This window comes from Mustela lutreola, chromosome 18, assembly GCF_030435805.1.
Source record: "Mustela lutreola isolate mMusLut2 chromosome 18, mMusLut2.pri, whole genome shotgun sequence".
Classification (NCBI taxonomy): Eukaryota; Metazoa; Chordata; class Mammalia; order Carnivora; family Mustelidae; genus Mustela; species Mustela lutreola.
In genome coordinates this window covers 26,745,306-26,771,023 of record NC_081307.1, presented here as the reverse complement: position 1 = coordinate 26,771,023, position 25,718 = coordinate 26,745,306, and the positions used below count along the sequence as shown (strand labels likewise).

Here is a 25,718-nt window from a genome sequence, read left to right as displayed (position 1 = left end):
AGCCCGATGTGGGGCTCGATCCCAGGACCCTGGAATCATGACCCGAGCCGAAGGCAGAGGCTTTAACCCACTGAGCCACTCAGGCACCCCGTGACACATTTTTGTTACCTTAGAGAAAATGAAAACAAGCGTATAAGTAAGTTACAGCATACACGCACACCTGCATTTTTTTTTCCATTTACATTTTTTTAATTTTTTATTTAACTTTTTTATTTTTTATAAACATATATTTTTATCCCCAGGGGTACAGGTCTGTGAATCACCAGGTTTACACACACCTGCATTTTAAAGAAGATAGCCCCGGGTGTGATGGAAAAATCAACCTATTGTTCCTTAAGGTAAAGCATCAACAGCTTCAGTTACTTTACTAAAAGTTGCTTTTCCAAGTTTACCTCCAGCTCTTCATGGCCCCCTGCCCTGCCTTCATCACCCACATCTCCGCTCGCATTTCTGCAACCTTACCACAGATGCCATGCCTCGGACTTTGCGTTGTAAACTCTGGCAGCGTTTGGATGGGCTCTGTGGTTTTTAACTTGTTATATACATCGCTGTTCTAGCTACATTCTACGTACCCTGAGGGGAAAGACAAAGTCACTTAAAGTTTTGGGCCTCAGTGCCCTCATCTGTAAAATGAACAGGACTAGACCTCTAACTTTTTATTTACTCTCGCATGCTCTGATTCTTGTTCCCAGAAAGCCACACTTATTCTTTTAGCTTTGTTTTGCACAAAAACTGTCCCTGGCCCAGAGATCTTAAAACCTAAACGAGAAGATACAGGGCAGTCCCTCAGTTCTGTGGAGGTCTTATTATTCCTCCTTCTGAGACGTTAGTGGCCAAAAGGTATTAAGAGTTCAAACTCCATACTTACATCATTTTTTGTTCAATAGGCATGAGGGAATCTTTCTCTTCCTGAGTATGTCGGAAGCCTTACATTTTATTCTGGGTCTATCTGTACTAAGCGATGGGCTGCCACTGGTGATGTGGGGAGACCTAGCTGCCTGATGGGGCACAGAGAAGCCAAGCTCTTTGGATGAACAGTGATAGGCCTTGAGAGACACAAAACTGAGTCATAGCTCTATTAGCAAATTGCAAATAAATAGGTCCAAAACATAATAAGGATCCTACAAATTAGATATTTGAAATTATTTTAAAACTGATTTAATGCCTTCTACAATTAAGATAGAATCACACAACCGATCTAGACATCTTTTTAGCACAGATATTTAGTCTAAGTTCCAACTAGAGAGACTGGTGGAAATGTATAGGTCTCATTGATGTTTCAGTGCACGTGGACTCTTATTCTACAGCATCAGCCAAGTGGGTCAAAGAACCTATAAAAATTGCAGAGCAGGGGAAGCACGTCTCCCGTGTCCTGCCACCTTTCCATGTTCTCCTCTCCCATCATCTTTTTGCATTGTTTCTTGTTTCAGCACAACTGGATCTTTCCTCCTCCCAAGCAAAATTCCCAAACTTATGTATGGTTTAGGCAACCCAACTTGAGGCAGTCACAAAGTAAAATATGAATGTATTTAAAAGAGAGCCTCTGTAACCTAAATCAGAACGATTGGGAGATTCCTAAATTTACCTCTCAAATCCTGACGTGTCCTCCAAGTGCCAGACTTGGAGTGTGAAGGGCCCATCCACAGTGTCCACTTGGATGTCCACCAGGGACATCTACCAGACCTCCCATTTGGCCCCAACTACCCTCTCTCCCTGTAGCATTTCATGTCTCTGCAAACAGCATCACCATTTCTGTTGCCCAAACCAAAAAGAGTGACATGATATGATACTTATTTCTCTTATATTTATGAGCAAATCCTAGCATCTGTGGCTTCAAAATATATCTAGAATCTCATTGTCTTCCTCATGACTACCTGATAGCTCTGAGTCTGAACTGTTGCAGTAGCCTTATGATCGGTCTCCTCTCTTCCACTTAGATCACTCACATTTCACTGTCCCCTAAGCACTCAGAATGAAGTCTCCAAAATCAGAGAGCAATCACTCATTTTCTGTTCAAAGCCCTTCCATGGCTTCCTATCTCCCCTGACCCAGGCTCAGACACCCAAATCTCTGCCTGCATTTTTGTAACTTTATCACAGGGTCCTCCATGTCCTGGGCCCTCATGATATCCCTGGATTCATGGCTACTACTGTCCCTCCATGCTCCCTTCCTCCAGGCTTGCTGACCATCTCGCTGCTCCTTGGACACACCAAGGCCACAATGATCCCAGAATCTTTGCCACTGCCTAGAACACTTCCTCTACGAATCCCCAGCTCTCTCCTTTAGTTCTTCAGGTCTGTGCTCAAGTGCCACCTTCTCGGAGAGACCTGTCCTAAGCGCCCCATATAAAATGCTCTCTCCATATTTCCTTTTTTCTTCTGAGCACTTCTCATCATCTCATCTTACGTGATTGTTTATGATCTCTTTCCACCATGAGAATGCAAGCTCAGAAGACCAGGACCATTATGGGGAGAATGTGATTCACAGTCAGGAAATTCAGTCATGGGGTGGAACCCATGGAGTTTCCACTTGAAGGCTCACACAGGGTGGTTAGGGGAAGGAATGAGTAGGGCACATTAGTAGGTCAATACATATATATTTTTTCTTTAGGAGATGCAAAGAGGTTGTCAACTTTACCACTTAAACAGCTTTATCAGCTTTAGCATTAGGCAGCTATGAGAAACGTGGCGGTGGTGGACAAGAGAGCAAGAGAAAATGTAAAAGGAGGACAAGTCTGTGCTTTATAATTTGATCAAGAGAAACTAAAATATAGTTCTTTGAGAACTACTTGATAGTTACATAACTATATATTAATTATTTGCTAACTGGATCTTCCCAAGCAAAGTTTGGGAAATTATCAAATATAGTTTGCTAAATTATCAAAAACAATTTGATAACTAATTATTTGCTAATAGTTCTACTATCATTGTATTTCAGCATTGCATAAATTAATATTGCCTTTTGTTCCATCCTGAACAAATCTTTGCTGTCTTTGCTGTATTCCCATGGGAAACCGGACGAACATCATGATTGAACTTGGGACTCTGATCGTGGGCATTGATTCCAACAATGTTGACATAATTCAGTGAAATCTGAGCTCACCACCACTACTTAGGATCTTAATTTTCAATTCCGTAAGTGTGATAGAAAGAGCTACCATCTATCCTAGGTATAATAAAAAAATTGCTTGGTAGTAACAATTTTCCCTGTTTAGTTGTATATGGAGCTGACTTCCAATCTCACATTTAACCGTTTTGTTAAGATTATGGGTAATGAGGTACTGCTTTATGCAAATAACACACATACATTTTAATGATTCATCTTCAGTTTCTTTCCAAAAGAGTATCCCAAATAATTGAAAGAGCCAGCAGGCTGGAGGGTAGGATATTTCTGAACGATGTCTTACAGTGAACCTCAAAGCATACCATTGGCCCCTTAGTTAGTCTTCTGACTCTATACTTGGTCTATACTTGAATTTCATGAATACATTGGGCTGGCATCATGTAGAATAATGGCAGATTGCGTAAACGTAAGGTTTATCTATCTTTATTTAAATGTGCTGCCTGCTTTTCTCTACCTCATCAGCACACAGAACCTGTAACCTAAAATTTGCTCAGGAATATGTTTTACAACAGCGATAAGTACTGTTGCTCCCCGACCCTTCCCCCGTCCCCATTATCTGTGTTTTGCTTTCTGCCATTTCGGTTACAGGGTCAAGGGCATTCTGAAAGCAGATGCTCCTCCTGGTGACGTCGCGTCAGAAGGTCAACAGTCACTCAATGTTACGTCACATGCCTGCGTCATTCACCTCTCTTTGGTCCTTGGGTTGGTATTTTAGTATCTCACCTCAGTGTGAGAAGGGGGGGTACAGAACAATAAGATATTCTGAGAGAGAGAGAAACCACATTCACATGATTTTATTACAATGTATTGTTATCATTGTTCTATTTTGTTATTGTTGTTCATTTCTTTCTGTGCCTCACTTAGAAATTAAACCTTATCGCAGATACACACATATAGGAAAAAACAGAATAGATGAAATTTGGTACTATCTGTGGTTTCAGGCATCCATTGGAGGTCTGGGAATGTACCCCCTGAGGATAAGGGGGGGGATGACTGTAATACCATCCATCTTGCTATCTCTAGATCTCAGATAATTTTAAACGTTCACTCTAATCCTGTTTCAGAACACATGACTCCGTAAAAAAGATAAGGAATTGTGGTTTGGGGCCACAAATTAAAGTCTTGTAAATCATCATTAAAAAAAATAATAATAACCTACTTTACAGTGGCATTTTTCATTATGGGTTTTAGGAAATATCAAAGTTTTCTAGTATATATACATTAAGTTTTTGCAAATAAAAACAAACTTATTTTATTTAACCATCAGGCTTATATGGCTTTTGGAAAGCATGTCTACATAATTTATATAAACTGATAGAGCAATATTAAAAAGGGGTGTTGTTAATACTTATGCTGACTTCACAGGCATAAAAAAGGATTCTTCCAGGCAATAGATAAAAAGGGGCTGAGTTAACAAAATGTATTTTGTTTTAATATTGTCTCTAGCAACACACAGCTTTTCTTTCCAAGAAATACTTCTGCATCCCAAGAAAGAGATAACAAAGTTGTGAAAAGACATAAGAGGTCAAAAGACAGAAGTAAAACACAGTAGCTTTTTCAGGTTAAAGAAGAAAAGTTTTAAATTAAGTTCTAAATAATGAAGGCTGAAAAAAGGGGGCTGACATTTTAAAATCAGAAAAAGTGCTAGTAACATTAACTACTATTTTTCTAAGCCCTCACTTACCAGGATTAAAAGACACTCGACTGAACTTCAAAAAAAATTTTTTTTTAATAAAAGTAGATTAAAACCTATTTTATGGGGGGCACCTGGTGGTTCAGTGGTTGAAGCCTCTGCCTTCAGCTCAGGTCATGATCTTGAGGTCCTGAGATTAAGCCCCATGTCCGGCTCCCTGCTGAGCAGAGAGTCTGCTCCTCCCTCTCCCTTTGCTCCCCACCTCTGACCCTACTCCTGTTCTCTCTTACATACTGTCTCTATCTCAAATAAATAAGTAAATAATTTTTTAAAAAACTAGTAAGTAGAAAATTTCTGGGGCTCAACAATCTAAAATGCAAAAGACTGCAAATGTAGACTCAAAATCTTCTGGAAGGATGCATGAGTGACAGCTTCATTCATGTGTCCATCTCTTGGCTACGAATGGATGAAGGACAGAGATCTTAAGGAATCAGTGAAAAATACTTAAGTGCTTGATAGATATATGACAAATGCTAACTGCTCAGTAAATGTTTCTGGGATATGTAACAGAATATTTTATTTGAAGACTGCTATCCATGGTGACTGTACAATATCTTCTAATGCAAATACTGAAGAACACTAAGCAAACAGAAAGTCGGTTACATTCTTTCAGTCTGCTCAAAATAAGGATGCTTTACTTGATTTCTTTTTTGAAGATAATTTTCTATGTGCAGATCACAAGCAAGAGACCTACAAGAAAGCAGTCTTCTTCCTTTCCCTAATAAATAGCAACAGACAATAGTCCTCTAACATCATTGGATTTTAGAGAAAAAGTATTTCAGAACTAATGTTTATGATCCAAACTCTGAAGTCTCTTCAAGGACTGTAGCGTCAGCTTCTGCTTTGTTTCCTGAAAGAGAGGATTACTACATGACAATGTTCACCGCAGGGGCGGGCTGGCGTGGTGATCAAGGGCGGAGACTTTGGGGCCAAGCCAACTGGGTTAAAAGCCCATTCCACCATATCCACATGGATAACTTCAGGCAACTTTACTTATTCTCTCTGAACCTAAAAGTTTCTTCCTCTATAAATAGGGAGAACAATTGTGCCAACCTCCTAGAGTTTTTGAAGGCTCCAATGATTAATATGCATAAGGCACTTAGAAGTAGGTCTGGCACATAATGCCAAAAATGTTACTACTACTGCTATTAAAAAGTCAGTGTTTCTTTGGTGTTGATACTGTGACTAGTGGCTCAATCCTTCCAGATATGGGTCCCTTTCTTGCCTTGGTTATTTGTTCAGATGAATTCTCTACTCAGGTCTTCTCTTTTTATAAACTAATTATATTCAAAGTGTGCTAAATCTTGATTTGAAGACATGAAATAAATCCAGAGTCACATTTGTTTCTTTAATGCACAGATGGCTAAGCAAAATCTGTGTTGATTGCACCTTTATTTGGTACATTAAGGTTCCAAGAACAGCGGCTCCCTGAGATTGACTAGGAGCTGGTTTTGATTGATGGGTCTCACCCGCACACCAGACTGTGGGGGCAGAGAGAAAGCCCGCTGGGAGAAGATATCAGGGAAGATAAGGATGGCATGACGCAGTCCAACCCTAGGCGACAGATGTCCCTTTATACGAGAGAGTTGGAGAACAGGCTTCAGCAAAGGGAAACGGCAGAGCAGCAAAACGATCTTGATTACTACTGACATTTAATTGCAATTAGATTTGTGAGCAATAACAACAAAAAAAAAGATTTTTAAAACTCTTCATTTTCTTTCACATCAAACTACCCATGCTTGGAATATTTTAGTGTGCCATCTTCCTGCGATGCCATCAAAAACAGGTTCACTGTATTTTCAGGATACTGAAAAAGAGTTAATGGCCAGGGCAGGCCTTCTGCTGGCTCCCAAGTTCAAAGTTATCTGCACTCAGAGTCAGCTACACAAATTATTCCCTGCGAGTAATCTTCAGTGAGTTGCTAGGAGAGGGCCGGTTTATGTTTTCCTTTGATTATAGGGCATAACTGCCCCACTGTCGAAATGCCAAGAGTTTAAAAAAAAAAAAAAAAAAAAAAGGCAGTGATTGCTTAAGAAGAATTTTTTTCCTGTTACCTGCAGGGAAGCATTGAAACCTGGATTGTCTTGCATGAAGGGACATTAAGTGAGCTCTAAAGATCTATGCGGGAGAAGTACAAGAATTGTTCTCTGAGCAAGACCTGTATTTCTCCAATTATAGTCGGTGTGTGACCAATGTTTAATGCATATCTGTTCCCTCAAAGTGAATCATAATTGTTTAGTAATTAAAAAAATAATATTACGCATAGGTATGGTGGATGGCTTATGGTTTAAATGAAGTGCTTACACGTCTTTGTAGGAGCCTGCCATGGGTCAAAAGAGATAAAGTCCCAGAAATTGAGGAGTATTAATTGACTCAACCCTCGGGAGGGAGGCAAACTAAAAAAAGCAAAGATTGTAGCTCTTCTGGCCCCAACACCATGGCTCATTTCATTATTGGTTACGGTTATGTACATACGATATACGGTTTATGTGGCAGGTACTTCTTATTTTATCATAGCCAATAGAGTGATTAAAAGTGCTAACTACTACTTCTTAGCTGTGTGAATGGGGTTGATTTACTTACATCCTCTGTGCCTCAGTTTCCATAACTCTAAAATGGGGGAAAAGAATAGTGCACACCTCACAGGATCAATGGGAGGAATTAATCTCCAGAATTATAATGAAACAATATATGTAATATACTTAGAAAATAATATCCTTAGAAAAGTATCTGCTACAAAAAATTGAAGAAGGGAATGTAAGGTATAATATTCACTAGATTATTAGCATTATTTTATTGCGTCCTGGACACAGCAGAAGACCACCCAAGAGCTTGAGGGTCAGATATATGAGACTTGAAAAGCTGGGAAGCCACAAGTTTCGATAAATAGGGCAGATAAACAAAAGCAGGAAGTTCAAGGAACCGAAGAGAAAACTGAGAATTTCTTCAATCTCCTGTCTCATTGGTTGTAGGTTATTATTCTATTCTTGAAATTAGGCATATTCGTGCTTCAAAGTACCTAAGGTTGGCCATGTAGTTAGCAGCTCCGTGCCCAAGGACATCTATGTTATGACACTTACAAGTCATGTTAACCTGACCATAAAAGCGCACTTCTTTGGAATTTGGAAGTTCCAGTTTCTGGCCGCCAACTGGGCGGGTGTCCTCAGGAATCCTTCTGCCTTCCTGGAATTCTATCTCCTCATTTGCAAATGAGGTAGCTGGACCTTGTTCCTTCGATCTCCACATTTTTGTGATTTTATGTTCTATCTTTACAAGAGCAGTTTTGGGCAATAGTCTCCTTTGCAGGTTCGCTCTAAGCAAACCTGTAGTGTGGAAACCCACAGTTATAGATCAGAAACAGATGATCTATTTTTGCTCTCGTTCGGAGAGCAAATGTGTTCCATAATGTGTTCCATAAATGGATGATCGGATCCCATTACAAAGCAGCCCAATGTCTCTAAAACAGAACCTGGTTTTCAATAAAACAGCTTATCATTTCCTATTGTATAAAGGAAAGTATGTAATAGAGTTGTCTAAATGGTGCCTTTAAAAAAACTACTCTGGCAAATCACTTGCTTAGAGAGAGGTTAGCAAGAAAAATGAAAAAGGAAAATTCAGTCTTTCTGGTTTGGAGAGGCAGCAGGTGCGAGTCCCAGCTCTCATCCTAAATCTAGAAGGTTCCTAGGAGAATGATGTAAACAGACTTGCCAGTATTATTTTTATAGACTCTAAACCCAGTGTGAACTATACACTGTAATCAATTATTAACCGTGATTCAGGTTAAGGCAGTCTATGCTAACACAATTCGGATACGTTTTTCTCTTGGGCGTTCAGTTATCAGTCATGTGATGTACAGAGTAACCTTTATAAGGATCAGTTTCTGCAACTCCATCCTGCAACCTACTTTTTTACTGTAAATAAACCACACGGGGTGGGGGTTGGGGGGACAAGGCAAAGGGAGAAAGTGCCATGTTTCAAGCCATTTGTCTTGATATTTTAGTGACAAGCTTAATCTAATTAATTGTATCTGGCTCTGACTAGCTTAGCATAAGGTGTTAGTTTTCAGCTGCAAATGAGTAGCACTTGACAAGGTGAGAACTCCTCCTTTGATTGTGAAATCATCCAAGATGCATTTCTAATCTGTTTTGAACGTGAAAGCCCAAGTAATATGTGATATTAAAAAAAAAACCAAAAAAAACCAAAAAAAAAACAAAGAACCTTCCTTTCTTATACATAAAAACTGAGTTCTGCCGTGGAGGCTTATAGCCTGGTTACTACACTTGGCAGAGAGAGGTGTCTTCTCCTCCCCAATTTTTCCTTCTTATCTTAGAATAGAAGTTTTAGTTAGGCACATGGCATTAGCCAAAGACTGCATTTCTGTATCCCTTACTTTGTGACCAAATTTTGGTGGATGAATGTCTCACATGGAAATGACGCGTGTACCTTCCGAGGGGCTGTGACCTTAAAGGGAAAGGACATTCCTCTCGCCTTTCCTCTTTCTCCTCTCTGCCGGCTGGAGTGCAGACCCGGTGTTAGGACCTGGACCGCCATCTTGACCATAAAAGGGAAGCCACGTGGTGTTCAAGGTGGAGGGAGGAGCCCAGGTCTTTCATAATTACAGGGTTCCTCATCTTACATCACCAATTTGCACTTTTCCCTGAGGGGCCAATACACATCTCTCCCGTTTAAGCCTCTATTGTTTGGGGGTCTCTGTAACAGCGCTGAGCTTTTATCCTAGTGCGTAGACTGTGGCATTTGGAACCCAGCACGTTATAAATATAATATATTAGCATATATAATATACATAATATAATTTATATTTATGCATAGTTACAAGGAGAAAGTCTGCAACTTTAGGGTAAATTTGTTTTTCTTCTGTCGCATGTTGAAATGTTGACATGTTCCTAGCAGTAAACATTTTCTTGGTGGCACTCTAACCTCTGTGCCTCTTTTGAAGATCTCATTTGCTCCCTCCATGCCTCCCTCTGTTCGTTCCTCCCTTCCTTCCTTTCTTTTTTCCATCCTTGAATGACTTATCATCTCCACAGGACTGTAAGCTCCTTGACAAGGACAAGACATAACTCCCATGTTCCACGGTTTTCTATCCCAAATACTAAACCGTGTTTCACACATTTAAACAGTCCTTACTGAGCCTTTGTTAGAGAAATATTCAAAAGACATGCATGAAGCCACATTTATTTTTTAACTTTACCATGCATTTAATTGAATTCCCGAAATGAACAATTGAAAACAATTGCCTAAATTAAATACAAAATTTAATTTCTAAGTTTCCAGAGAACTTATTAATGATAACAGTACATTTAAAGAGAAATTTCAGTGGAATTTTAAATGATTCAGTACCTCAAGAAGCAACCTGAGGCCCATCAAACAGTAACATGATATATTTAATAAGATGGAATTTATAAATCTGTAAAGTCTTTAAATATAAAGCCCTTAAGGGCCAATATTTATCCCTTTATTAATCAGTAAAAATTAGCTGACAGTTAAGAGAGGCCAAAACCACAAAAGACAAAATATTCATGGAATGTATTGTAGGAAACGATATTACTTATTCTGAGGTTTAGAAAATAAATTGCAAAAAAATGCCTTGAATTCCTCATTTCCCTGAGTTGATGTTATAAGAGTAGATTCTGAATGTTCCCATTTAGTGCAACTTCTTTATGAGTGAGAAGGTAACTACAACCAATTCATGAATCAAGCTGTATCTTCCCTCATATACAACGCATTGTGCATATAATGCATTTTGTCTTTACAGTACAGGGACAGGGGCACTGTTAGGGCTCATAGACATTTTCTAAAAAAAATTTGCAGAAGCCTATCTCGACCAAAAAAGGCAAAAGCTTCCCCATAACTAAGAGGGTGGGCCTGGGTGCCAGGTGTTCCTTGCTAATCCACTTTACGTGAAAACTATACTGGGTGCACGAGACATTTTGTTTACTATCCTTCGATTCTGAGACCTAGAGAATGCATTCATTGAATTGTTGAAAGATATTTACAGTATCATCTGAACGAATGAATTACTATTTTTTCACTGTGAAGATATTGAGAAGTCTGTCCCTTGGGCAGAGGCATTATGGGATGAGGAAGGTAGAATCGGGCTTTACAGGTTTAGATGCTGAATTTAATGGTATCGCCAAGAAAAGGTGGGGGAGGGGTAAACACGTGCGGTGATGGGTGTGTTAATGAACTCCATGGGGGCATGCTTTCAGAGGGTATCCATCAAATCATGTAGACCTTAAATATCTTACAATTTTATTTGTCAGTTATACTTCAGGAAAGCTGGGGGAAAAAAAAATTTAGGGTTTAGCCAAGTTTCCACCATCTCCTTATCCTTGTGACCGTAGGCCTGTCACTTCTCTACCTGTTCTCTCCCCTATGAAAGGGGAGTGACGCTAAAGGCTGTGCTTTGTTTACCTCCTGGGAGCAGTCGGGCTACACAGGAGACAATCTAGGACCCTGGGAACAAAAAATGAATTGCAATAAAAACCAACTGCCTAATTCTCCTGCTCTCTGAGTGTGACAGCAACTTTTGATCTGTTATCTATTTCTAGACAAGATTACTGCCGTGATTGACTCTTTGCCCTTTCTGGAAGAGTACAGAGCAGGTAGCGGCGAACCCCCCTAAGCAAACTCTGTAGCCGCCAGGGAAAGACAAAACTGTTTTCTCACTTTCGACTGCCATTTTGCTCCAGATGCAAAATGCAAATGAGGTTGGGAGGCAAACGCTGTGGAGAAAAAAATTTTTTTTTTTTTTTTGGTGTAACCAGAGGATGAACCCTAGACCACAGTTTCAAAGGAGCCAAATATTTTACTGTAAAGTAGAATAAGAAAATACCAGATCTTTCTGCAAGAGCAAAATGGTTTTTGTTTACAAATGCAGTGAAGAGAAGGGAAAACAAGACCCGTTTTAGGAGACTAAACCCATCACTTGAGGAAGGGCCCTGCTTCAGAGAACTGAGGTCTTCCTCTTAGTAATTACAGACTTTGGTTCCTTATAATTTGGTCTGTGTTGCTCAACGTCCAAATAATTTAGAGGAACCTATTATGGGAGATTACAATTTTCCTCCAAAACAACCTTTTTAATGTGTAGCAAAACACTGTAAGGAAGGAAAATGAGTTCTTTAGGTTTTAGCCAAAACAATAATTTAAGCCCCGAGTCATTTTAAAAATGGACACCACTGGTAGCTGTTAAAGGGTCATGAGTTCAGTAAGAGATGTTGGAGCTAATCACACTTCAGAATACCCCACACAAAAATAAATGTTGGTAGGGGAGGGCTGACAGGGTGATGAAAGAGGTTGATGAAATGTATAAACTTTGTCTACTTATTTGGAGAACGGTGTATGTTACTTTCTGGGTTTTTTTTTTTTTTTTTTTTTTTTTTTTTTTTTTTTTTAATAAAAACATCTATGGAGCTCTGACAAGACAGGCGAGTTCCTAATTCTTGAGATCTCAAAATGATTCTTCAATCTTCATCAATTATGAGCAATTACATTTAATAATACTAATGATTATTATTATCATCCACATGGGCATTTAATTAGAAAGTGGTGTTATATGGAAAACTGTTTCTGCAATTTAGGCTAATGTAACGGCAGCGATGTTGCCCTTTTGGGTATTTTTGAGGTGTGAAAATCCTGAATATCACTGCAGGCTTTACAGGATGGTCATCTACCGTGAATCATTTCTGGCATCTGATTCACAGTAGAACATAATCAGGGCTGGATCAGTAGTTATTCTGGGTCAGAATTTTGAAACGGTTTTGTAAGAGTAACACTTGAAGAAACAAGAAGGATCCTTTTCCTTCATCCCTACGTGACTCTAAAAACATCACCTGTTTTTTTTTTTTTTTCCTTCACTTGAAGGCTGAAGCCCTCATAACTACTGATATTCTGTGTCTATCCACTAGAAGCACCTGAGGTTTTATTAATAGTCCTTTAATGTTATCTAGAACTCTACCCAAAATGGGTACCCAGAGTGCAGGAAAATAACCAGTTTTCTAAGATGTAGTATAATTTAATTTGTCTAATAGCTTAAGTGGACCAGAGCTGAATTCCCATCATCAAAGGGAGAAGAAGGAAAACATCTGAGAAATTAATCAGTCCCAGAGCCATTTAAAGGCCTACTGTATGTTGGGTACACCTTTGGTCCTGAAGGAAGCACCTGAAATAACACAGACACCTTTCTCTAGCACAGCAACAACTTCACTGAACACAGAAAAGGACTCTTTCACTCCATCTCCTCTAAGAACTTTGAAAACGGTCTTGTGTTTTTGGAGAGTAAGTACCAACTTAGTTTGGATTATGGATTATGGAACGAGATATGTTTTAATGGGCTTAAACCAAAGCAACATATGTTAACAGAGTGATTTATTTCTATGAGGATCATGAGAAAATAACTGTGAGGTTTTAAGGGAATCTAGGAAAAAAAAAATAACCCACAGGCCAATACCAACTATGCGCGATACACATAAAAAGCAGAGACAGTGATTTGTTTCAGGCGCTATTCTGAGCCTTATTCTAGTCATTTCCTTAGAATAATTTCCAGTATTTGTTAAGGCGTAGAGAGTTGGGGGCTGTGTGAGGGGAGTGTGTCTTTTGCAATTACACAGGTTTTTTTTGTTTTGTTTTTTTAAGCTTGTATCTTTCTAGTTCAGTTATCTCTGTAGGGTCTTTGAGGAACGGGTGGCGTTCACAGCCACAGAGCAGGACGCTGACCTAGCTTCAGTGAATGTCAATGTCCTGGGTTCATAAGGAACAGGAGAGGGCAGCTGCAGTGTACTAATTCGCACTCCAGCAACGCGACGTACTTACAGCCCCTTTATTTCCTTCCACACTTTTCTGGGTATGCCTTGTATACGAGGTGCAGGTCTCTAAGAAGTGACAATTTTCATGGTTTTTAGCATGCTTGTCAACACCTGATACTTCCAATCCTTGCCCATTCCTTTCCAACCAGACATTAGGAAGCAGTTCTGAGGGTCTAAGTTAGCCCCTCATTGTTTCAACTTCCAAGTAGAGTCAACAATCCAAGAAGCCTAGGACTAAAAAGATCGTGGGTTCCTTGACTTACATGCAACTGCTTTGGCTTTCTTTGAGGATGCTTGGGTATTTTGGGGAGAGAAAAAAAAAGACAGTATAAATTTAGATCCTAAGCAGTGCTGGAACAACTTTTGTGTGTTTTCATTGAATACTTGGGATAGTTTCATGCACAGAAATACCGAAAAATGAGCAGCTAGTTAATGGTTTTCATAGCTACCAGAAGGAGCTAGTTAGTTAAGTTTCAACAATTATTTTGGGGAGTGCTGTGATCCTTGCAGAATTGATCTCTGTGACAGTCCTGCTGGGCCATCTCATGATCAGATTTACAGTTTGCTTTTAAGATCTCACGGGTGAGATCTGTTTTTAAGATCTCACTGAACTTTCCTACCTCTCTTCACCACCATTCGTACTATTGTCAGAGCTGTCTTCCTAAAACCTAACCCAATTACCTCACTCCCTTCTTTCAGAAGTTATAGGGGATCTTCATCATTGGAGAAGTCATTTTTTTTCCACTTAAGATTCTATTTGTTTACCTTGAGAGAGAGAGCGAGTGAGTGCAAGTAGGGGGAGGGGCAGAGGCACAGGGAGAGAGAGAATCCCAAGCAGACTCCATACTAATGGGAATCATGAAATCATGACCCGAGCTGAAATCAAGAGTCACTTAACGGATGGAGCCACCGAGATACTCCCAGAGAGGCCAACTTTCAATGGTCTGTAATGATCTCAGGGCCATCCCCTGATCTAACTCTTTTCCTTTTTCAGTCTCACAGTTTCCACCACATCCCTCCACACATCCACCATGATATCATTCTGTCTTCCCGATCTGGATCTAGAACTTCCTTAACCTTTTTATTTCCCCAAATTCCACCCATTCTTCAAGGCTTTTCAACCCCAGAGTTAATTACTCATTCTTTTAAAAAATTTTTTGTTTTTAAAAATGCTCTTAGTTTGTTTAAACCCTGTAACATACAATTTATCTTCCCCAATCAGAAATAGCATCTGAACTCACTCATGTATCTCTCATGGTCTGAAACACGGAGAGAGACTCACAAGTCAGCTTCTCCATGTGTCCAGGGTATCCACTATATTCACTCTTTCTGTGTTCCCAAAACACTTTTTCTGAGCCATGCTAGAATACTTTTCCGATGCGGGGCTCGATCCCAGGACCTGAGATCAAGACCTGAGCTGAAGGCAGAGGCTTAACCTATTGAGCCACCCAGGTGCCCCATATTTTAATGAAGAGCTTTTTTAAAAAAGCAATTACAGTAAATCTTTGACTAGTTCCGTAAAAAGATTTAGACATCTATTTTTGAGCATTTCTCCTGTTAATATTTACAGTGACCTTCAGCATTCTTTGGATCAACAGTTACAAACCATCAGAGCCTGCTCTCATCCAGGAGTCACAAAAGGGTGGGAAATATCCCGCAAAATGCACGATGCGGCCAAGGTTCTAGTTTGGAATTATCACCACGGGTGCTGGATATTCTAGCGGATCCTGTTCTGCATTCAAAGGAGAAGCTGCCTATGACACAGCTTCTAAATGTCGGTTCCGGACACCTGCCACATAGAACTCTGTCCCAGAGGATCAAACAAAATACAGCATCCTGTACTGCTCTAGCAGCACTACCTCGAGGACGTTACTTAATCTCTCCAAGTGTCAATTTCTCCACCGAGGGAAACTGCGTATTCCAATTCTGTGGTGGGAATCCCAAGAGGTAGTTCATCAAAATTCTAACTTTGTGCTTGGCTATAGCACTGATCACTAAATACTAGGTCCTGTTGATTTTATTACGAGTTTTGCTATTGTTGAGATAGTACATGTGGCCACTGCTATTAATTTCTGGCTCATCGCTTCAGCCGATTTCATTGTATCAATGAAGTTATCATCATCATCTTTTCATTGGTTTTTCTATCTCTTGACCCCCCCCCCCCAGACCCGTACCTCCTTCTCTCCCTCTCCCTCTCTCTCTCTCTCTCAATGGCATCGTGCAGTTGTTGCAAGGTCAATCTTTTGAAAAGGAACAGTGACTTCACATTATCTATTAATAAATTCCAAGTCAAGCCCAGCACAATATGTTCCCAACCTAATTTTCAGGACGTTATACTCTATTACCCTTCTTATAGTCTGTTCTTTAGTCAAACCGGATTTTTTTGCATCTCCTTTTTAGGTGCATTTTACGTTTTAGCCTTCATTGGACTTTTATGAACGCATTTTAGCTGGGGGCCAGCCATGTGTCAGACATTGTTTTGGGTCTTGGGGTGCCAAGATAATAAAAACAGGTCTCTGTCTTCCAAGAGCGCATGACTGGTGTAGCACGGTAGATAGGATTTTGAGTTACATTTTTTGTGATAGGTTCCTCCATTGGGTTTACTCCTAATTACTCTTAAAATCACACCCATTTCTTAGAGACTCATCGCAAACAACATAAATTCTTCATTCTCTCATTTAAACTCATGTGTTTCTTTGTCTGAGGTACTTCATCTTGTCTTACTTTGTTATTTGTGTTTATGGGGTTTTTTTTTGAGGTAAGGGACCATACTTTATTTACTTTTGTATTCTTCACTGTGACTTATAAATAGTAGCCTTTCAGGAAATCCTTGCTGAATTTTCAAGGCAACAGATTAGTAGAATTTGACTTTAAATAGAAAAATATCCAAAATTTTCATCCTCATTTTTAATTTTTATTTTTTTAATATATTTTTTAAGATTTTATTTATTTATTTGCCAGGGGTGGGGGATGAACAAGCCAGCACAAAGAGGGGGCGTGGCAGGCAGAGGGAGAAGCAGATTCCCTGCTGAGCCGGGAACCTGATGTGGACTTCTGGGATCATGACCTGAGCCAAAGACAGATGCTTAACTGACTGAGCCACCCAGGCACCCCTTCCTCCTAATTAAAAAAAATATATATATTTATTTGACACAGAGAGAGAACACAAGCAGGGGGAGCAGCAGAGGGAGAGAGAGAGGGTCCCAACTGAGCAGGGAGTCCAATGGGAGGCTCGATCTTGGGACCCTGGGATCATGACCCAAGCTGACCACAGATGCTTAACCAACTGAGCCACCCAGGCACCTCACATGTTCATTTTTTTTTTTTAAAGACCTATCCCCAGAAATACTTAATCTAACAAAGGTCACTTGATAGGAACTACTTAAGCTGAACCATTGATAGTTTTGGAAACCACATTTAAGGAGATATATATATCTCCACACACTAACACACTAGACTTAGCTTGAGTGAATAAGGGGATTAGGCGCTTATCTTCTTGATGTTCTTTTCTTGTACTGTTTGTCCTACAAGTATATATGATTGATATATTAGAAAATTATGGAAACAGATGCAAGCAAAATAGAAAAACATAAATATACAGATAAAGATAAATATAGTATAGGAACCTGGACATTGACCAGGGATTTCAGAAATAGAAGTATTAGAAATGGGTCTGAGAGGAAGGTCTGTTTTTAGCACATTAGGAAACCCATCTTTAAATAAGAGAAACATTTCTGGAAAGAACACAGGGTCCTGTGAGTGAAGTATTGGGTTGCCTTGTTTTATATTTACTTGAGGCTACTACCGAGAATCAACAAAAGTGTGAAGGGAAAGCAAAACCAAATGAGTTTGGTTTTAGAGACATTGCATGTGCTTCTAACAGATTTAGATCTCCGGCCAGATGCGTTCACAAAGGCAGCAGCATCTGGAAATACACACACATGGTCCTCTCTTCACACTCCTTGGCCCCGTCTCCATGGTTACTAAATGAGTCACTCCCTTCAATCAACACTTATGTGATAGAAATAGCTTCATCAAACTAAATTCTCTTCTCCTCTGGAAATTGGACAGATTGTTAAGGAATGTCTACAGTTTGCATTAATGATCTATTACTTCTTGTGGTCACATGGCAGCTAACTTAAATAGATTTTAAGTTAGAAAGGCTGAATCTCTAATTCAGAGAGACGGCTTCTTTATATTTTACTCTCCTTCATTTTCTTATGTGGTACAGTGTAAGTTCTGCTGGTATTAAACAAGTAAAACTCTTGTTCAGAGTAAAGCTGCTGAAGATTTTTAAGTCTATGCTTGAAAAACAAAGGGAGTCTAGATTTTTCATTGACTTTCTGCCCATTTCTCACAGCACCTGGGCAAATCTTCACTCTTTTTTTTCTTTTCTTTTTTTTTTTTTTTAGATGTAGTCATTCATTTAAAAGAGAGAGAGAGAGAACACAGAGAGGGGAAGAGGGAGAGAGAGAATCTCTATCAGAATCAACATAGTGTATTAGTGACTTACTCTCAAAGTAATAGAACTCACATAGAAGAAGTTAGGAAGATTTTAATAAATTCAATAATCGGTTATTTATCATACTCAGTGTAGGACAGTTTTGATGAGCCAATCTTATTTAGTTCAGTACTTTGGATTTTCTTTTGAAATTAGCAGAAATAATAATTTTGTTACCAGATTACCAAATTAAATTTTTTTTTTTTTTTCCAAATCAGATCATACCTTCATGAAAAAAAGAAATGCCTGAGGGGTTCTCTTCAATAAGCTTCTTTTAAAATGAGTCTTTAAGTGTCTGCCTTCGGCTCAGGTCATGATTCCAGAGTCCCGAGATCAAGCCCTGCATCAGGCTCTCTGCTTTCCACTCCCCCTATTTGTGTTCCTTCTCTTGCTGTGTCTCTAATAAATAAAAAAAATAAAACCTTTAAAAAAAATAAAATGTGTTTATTAAGACACAAGCCTTATTTGTCAAGGTTCTTAAATCATTTCACATTAATAAAAATTTGATTTCCAAATGATGCCCTGTGATTAGGCTTATTTTATTTTGATAAAGCCAGGCTTTCTACACATTTTAAGATAAAGCAAGAATAACAGCTTGTTTGGGAGAAATAATTAAACCCAAATAAAACCACCTCAGTCACTGTTTTAAATTACTAGTTAATGTTTGTCCCTGAATCTGCTCCAGGCAGGTTTTATGCTTTCTTTGATGAGTAACTCTTGTGGGAATATGATGGGCCTTAATTTTAAGGTTATATGCATCCTGGTGATATAACACTTGACCAGGAGTCTAATATTAAAAAAAAAAAAAATGCTTAAAGTGTATATGGTCAATTTCTTCTAAATAATTTGAATTTTAATAACCTATGGGGAATAACTTTTGTGAAGATTATTAGAATGTTAAAAAAAAAAAAAGAAGAAGATTTTTATTTCAAAAGCAGAGTGCTTCTTTTTCTTATTTTCTGGGTCTGTGGACTTATCCAACCAGCCCAAGAATAGGACTCCGTTAAGATTCTCTCTGCCTTGGGGCATCTGGGTGGCTCAGTGGGTTAAGCCTCTGCCTTTGGCTCAGGTCATGATCCCAGGGTCCTGGGATGGAGCCTCCCCTCCACCCCCCAATTGGGCTCTCTGCTCAGCAGGGGCCCTGCTTCCCCTCTCTCTCTCTGTCTACCTCTCTGACTACTTGTGGTCTCTCTATCTGTGTCAAATAAATAAATAAAAATCTTAAAAAAAAAAAAAAGATTCTCTCTGCCTTGTGGAGATCAGAGATCTAAGAGAATGCCAGCGACTCAAGAAGTCTCCTTGGTTGGTGTGGTGGAAAGAGTGTGGTCATGAATCCATGCTTTCAGGCTCTGGTTCTACCATCCCCCACCTACCATTTGTCAAGCAAATGTTTTCACCTGGCCGTGAGCTTGATAAGGACCTTTGAATTGCCACACAAACAAACAAAAAACAAAAACAAAACCAAAACCCAACAAACAAACTGGATTTGTGTCTGGGAATCATTGAAAATATTTTGCTACAGTTCCATCTTTGCCCTTCTCAGAGCTTTGATAATCGTGATGGATCTTGTGTTCTAAGCAAAAACTGGTGAAAACTTCCTTCACTGCCCTCACCATCCAAGCATTCCTGTCTCCTCTGTCAAGGCTGATAAGACTATTTTTGGTGAACTAGCAAAACCACAGGGCCTTGTTTCTAAATCTGGTGAATCAGACACCTCTTACATTCCCTTAGCCATCACAAAATGATGCAAAATGGCACTAATAATTTTATTTCCTAATTCTAAAGCTAATTATGGTGATTTTCAAATCAGGAAGAAAAATAAATGAAGATGCAATGTTGTTTGCCGGTCTCTTGGGAGATCTCGCAGGTTTGTTATTAAATCACACTAGTAGTGTTGGGTTTCAGGGCTTCGAAGACAGGCAGACAATGGAAATCACAGCTGTGAGTCCCACTTGCTCCTTGAGGAGGCAGAGATGATGGCCCATTCCTTTCCTAACAGTATCTCCAACTCCTAAACTCTGTGGTCACACTTTAGGAGTCAAATCCATGAGGGAATAATGAAAGAATGAATGAAGTCAGTCCTCCAAACTTTCCTTCCTTAATGGTAGAACAGAATGGTATGTAGTTACCACTGGTTGCATGAGAATTAAATAACATGTAAAGTGTTTCATGCAGGGAATAGCAAAAGAGAAGAATTCTATTAATGTTGGTTATTTCATCCTCATACAGAAAGGCTAAATCTCTAATTCAGAGAGATGGCTTCTTTATATTTTACTCTCCTTCATTTTCTTATGTGGTGCAGTGTAAGTTCTACTGGCATTAAACAAGTAAAACTCTTGTTTAGAGTAAAGCTGCTGAGGACTCTAAGTTTGCATGCTTGAAAAACAAAGGGAGTCGATTTTTCATTGACTTTCTACCCATTTCTCACAGCAGCTGGGCAAATCTTCACTCTTTTTTTTTTTTTTTTTTTAAGATGTAGTCATTCATTTGAGAGAGAGAGAGAGTCAGAAAGAAAGAACACAGAGAGGGGCAGAGGGAGAGGGAGAAAGAGAATCTCTAGCAGACTCCCTTCTGAACAGGGAGCCTGGAACCAGACATGGGGCTCGATCTCAGGACTCTGAGATCATGACCTGGGCCAAAATCAAGAGCCAGATGCTTAACCGACTGAGGCATCCCAACATATCTTCAGTCTTTTTGAGGACTCCTCTCTAAGGGTCTACAGCCAGGCTTTTCTTCTGTATTTCCCTTTTCTGAAAAAGTAAAGAGCAGAACTGGATGGGGAGCGCCTACCCCGTCCGTCTCATCTTTATGTTCAACTGATTTGGAGATAACACCCCTCCTGTCCAGCCACTTGACGTAGCAGTTCTGAAGGCTCTGAATCATGACTACTCAGGGTCAGTTACTTCTAGAAAATCACCCAATTTAACATTTGCCCACATCCCTAGTTTCCAGCCCGTGAACTACAAGGAGTAATGCAGATCTTCAGTTTTCTGGGAAGGCACATTATCCCTTTTTCTCTTTCTCTTCTCAGTCTAATGACTCACATTCAGATGGTTCTGTCCAATTTTAGAATTATCATGATCTACTTTTCAGGAAAAAAAAATAACATTTTATATACAGTGTAACTTACATAATTTTTTTTTCAAGAGATAAGAAAAATACAATACTCGATGCAGAAGAATTTCTGACTCCTTTAATATTAAGAGGTAAAAATGTTTAGTATTTTATCATTGGGGGTGTGTTGTAATTTATTTATTTACTGTATAATTCCCTTTGCAGCTAATGAGTTAAAAAGAATACTTAATGATTGGGAAAATATTCTGAAAACAATGACATAAAAGTACAAGCTGCAAATCAACACAGTATAATTCCAATTCTGTTTTTTAGAAAGGTCACTATAAACTTTTTTTTTTCTTTTGAAAAACAGGAAAGAAATATCCCCAAATGTTTACCCTCTCGAGGAGGAGATAAATTTGTGTAAAACCACCCTTTTCTCTTTTGAGACACTTGCCCTCTCCCATTCACAGGGACCTGTCTGAGAGGCTTGACTAAGTCATGTTTCAGCAATTGACTAAGTCATGTTTCAGCAATTTCGCGTCTTCAAAAATAAAGGCAACAACATAGGCATTCAATGAGTTACAATAGAACACTGATGACACAGCATTTCTGGTAAGATGTTCTTGAGGAGGTTTGGTTTGGGTTCCTACGAGAAAGGACAGTCAGAGATCCCTCATGGGACCCCAGCAGGCCTTTGGGCAGAGGCCCAGGCGCCAGAAGGCAGTTTGCACTGGCCTGTCTCAGAGAATGGGGGTAGCTCAACTAGGGGCCCTGCCTCAGAACTCACAAACCAGAGGAGATCCCGCCCAAAGGGGGAGCCAGGCCCTTGGCCTCCCTACTGGAACAGGTAAACAAGCGTCAGGAACCGTGAAACCTGGGAGGGGGCTTTACGCTGACCTCGCACCCAAGTCCGCTGTGACTGATAAAATGGTATATTAATAGGATTTTTAAAAACTGATGTTATCTGCTTTTGAGTATCTTTCTTATGGACACCACTAAATAGACTTTTTCCCCTAATCCAGAAGATTCATGCCACTCACTATTTTGCATCCTTTTCTCAAGGTCAAGTATCCATGCTCTTTTAATGGCTTAAAAAAAAACCCCAACAACAGGTGCAGTAATGAATTTAAATCCTTTCCTTTAGGGTGTCTAGGTGGCTCAGTCATCCCAGGGTCCTGGGATCGAGTCCCGCATCAGGCTCCCTGCCCAGTGGGAAGCCTGCATTCCTTCTCCTACTCCCCCCTGCTTGTGTTCCTGCTCTCACTGTTTCTCTGTCAAATAAATAAAATCTTTTTAAAAAATAAATAAATCCTTCTCTTCATCTGTTATCACTTCAGTGCACAGTCTCATCAGGATATAGAAGTCCCCGGGCCGCCCCCCTAATATGGAAGGAGCTGGAACTTAGACTAGAACTCGTCTCCAAAGGGCCAACAGCTCAGATGCCGTATGCATATGAGGAATTCCAATCGGCTTTGCATGTGGCAAAATGCAAAATAACCACCTCACAAATCACTCTCTTGTATCTACTTCCCAAAATATTTATAAAATGGCTTTGCTCTGTCATACCTAACTAAGCCTGTTGGAATTTCTTTTTTCAGTAGATTCTCTTTTGTCCTTACACAGCCTGATGCAGTGACCACACACTGACTTTTAGAAAGTGGACTCTCCCTCTCACTCTGCCTCTTGTCTCTGTTTCCAGATATTCAGTCAAATTGGCATGCAAATGGAGGATTAAAAGTATCACACAGATTATTATTATTATCCATCAAGAATAATACATTCTTTCTTTTTTTAAGATTTTATCTATTTACTTGACAGAGATCACAAGTAGGCAGAGAGGAGGAAGCAGGCTCCCCCCTGAGCAGAGAGCCGGATGTGGGGCTCAATCCCAGGACCCTGAGATCATGACCTGAGCTGAAAACAGAGGCTTAAGCCCCTGAGCCACCCAGACACCCTGAGAATAATACATTCTACCGTCTGGTATCTGTGCCCTGATATCTAATCCCCTTTGTGGAAAAGTATGCACACTGAAAACCTGATTTAGAATTGAGGAAGTCATAACTTCCCTTTTAAAAGTAACGCCTCAGGGGGATTTGGAAAGCGCGATGGAGACTGGTGAATCTTACAAACTTTTTCTGTGGGAAAAACATAACTCCAGGGCTTTCTGTAGCATTCTGGTATCACAAGAATCAAGGGATGCATCAAGCGTTAGAAAAACTCATCCCCTTGAAAGACAATCTCAACATTTGTGGGTGGATAAGAAGGGCCTCAAAATGTGACAGAAAGGATGTCAGAGAAGAGTCATCTATTGTAAGGATGATCGTAGTAACTAGGAAGAAGTAAGTTGTGGGTTTAAAGTTCAGGTAGTTATTTTCCAGGGACTCTTTGTGCTTTAGCAGTTCAGGATTTCTCAGGGAGACCAAAGTGCCTGGTGATAGTGATGGGCAATTAGTCGTCTGTACTCTGGTCTTACTCAGAAATAGCCTGGGCCACAGTCCTGCCAGTGAGGAGACTGTGGTCTCCTTGACCCCTGCAGAGGGGTCAGTTTCATGGATGTGGGAGCGGTGAGTGCCGTGACAAGGGACTGATGGGTGTGCTTTGAGCACAGGATGCATTTTTCTGGAGCTTCTTCCCTGCTTGAGGATGACCCAGTGTCCAGGAGTGGTTACTGTGGCATGAATTGTGCCCCAGAAAGATACTGTGAAGTCCTAATCCCCGATACCTGGGAAAATGACTTCATCTAGAAAATAGGGTTTTTGCAGATGTCATCGAGTTAAGATGAGGTCCTACTGGTTTCCAGTAGGCCCTGAATCCGGGCGCCGTTGTCTTTATAAAACATAAGAAAAAGGAAGAATGCCACTGGAATGATCCGGCACAAGTCAAGGAATGTAAGGATTTCTGGCCTCCACCCCAAGCTAGGGAAAGGCAAGGAAAGCATTCTTCCCTTGGAGTCCTTAGCCAGGGCAAAAGTCCCAGCTCATATCTTAATTTCAGACCTCTAGCCTCCGGAACTGTGGGGCAATGTTTCTCTTTTGTTGTAACCCACCTAATTTGTTGCACTTTGTTATGGCAGCCCTAGAAAATAGATACAGTAACTAAAATATATTCTCTCGGTTTCTCCACTTATTTTTTTTTTTTATTTTTTTTTTTTAAAGATTTTATTTATTTATTTGACAGACAGAGATCACAAGCAGGCAGAGAGGCAGGCAGAGAGAGAGAGAGAGAGAAGGGAGCAGGCTCCCTGCTGAGCAGAGAGCCCGATGCGGGACTCGATCCCAGGACCCTGAGATCATGACCTGAGCCGAAGGCAGCGGCTTAACCCACTGAGCCACCCAGGCGCCCGGTTTCTCCACTTTTGCCATCCAAAGATGGAAACAATTTATCCTGAAGGAGTAAAGAGAACTGAGTATTTTTGAGGAGCTAGATTTGGGTAGATTTCTCCATGATGAGTTAGAGGAGTAACATACGGTAAAGTAGAAGCTGGGTAATACGAGGCCAGGGTGACTTCAGAAAAAGAGCCGGAGAAACTTGGGGAATCAGTGGTGGAAGCCATCTAACTAGCCTAGAGCAGCAGAGAGCAACAACCAGAAGCGGGGCTTTGCTGTCCTGTTCACCACAGGAGCGGAGTGGGGTGGAGAGCCTGGGGAAATCCCACACAGGAGGCATGGAGTGGCCTGGGGTGGGTGTCCCTGGGAAGGGTTAACAAGCAAGCAGCATCTCCTCTAACAAGCAGGGGCTTTCTGGGATGCCTGCAACGGAGAAGCTGCCCAAGGAAAGAGTTTTAGGATAAAGATGAGGCTTGGTTTCCCCACATTTTTCCTAAGACCCCAAAACATTCCATTGCGAAATAAGGCAGAGTAAAGGATTGCAAAATAATCACTCTGCAGTGCAGTCTTGATAACCCTCTCACCTTCCTTACCCGCTTCCTCTGATTTCCCCACTGGCTTCTTCTAAGTCAATCAGTTTAAATCAAGGGTATTCACCTAGAGTCTCAGGACAGAAATTCTACTGGGAACACGACAGGCATGAATGTGCAGAGCGATCTGGGTATACTCGTGTTCTTTGGTGCCCATCATTTTATTTCATTGACTTTGCTAAGAAATCGTTTTGTTGAAGAGCATGCATAGACTTCCAACTGGCCTCGCCAACCCCAAGCCCAGGCAGCCACCATCCCCCATGAGCACAGCGTACCTTCTGAAGAAATGCACCCAGATCAGAATGGTATATGAGTCTGTCCTATTCTGGCTCTAGAAGAGAAACGTTACAATGAATTGGTGGGTGGGATCGGCCCCACGATCGCGAAGCAACCAAAATACCAGTGATATCAAACTGAGGGAAACTTAACTCTACCATTATATACTTTTTTCTTCACAAAGTTTGATACCTACTTCTCAGGGAAAAAAAAAAAAAAGTGAAAAGGAAATTGTGCAAATACTTGCTATTATTTTTAGTTTGTTATATATCACAATTAGTCACCAAAAGTACATGGAAACGGGTAAAACAGGGCTGTGTTACCCAG

The 25,718-nt window shown here is 40.2% G+C and overlaps 1 protein-coding gene across 18 annotated transcripts in view; it reads right to left on the bottom strand.

Annotated features, from left to right (window-relative positions):
- Positions 1-25,718, bottom strand: part of SORBS2 (sorbin and SH3 domain containing 2) — a 209,601-nt gene that overhangs the window by 113,259 nt on the left and 70,624 nt on the right. For 3 of the 18 annotated variants that reach the window (XM_059156079.1, XM_059156085.1, XM_059156081.1), the window contains exon 3: positions 25,391-25,446. The exons of the other annotated variants lie outside the window; for them this stretch is intronic. The gene's annotated coding sequence lies outside the window, so the exon portion shown is untranslated. The remainder of the gene's footprint in view (positions 1-25,390; positions 25,447-25,718) is intronic. 18 annotated transcript variants of the gene reach the window in all.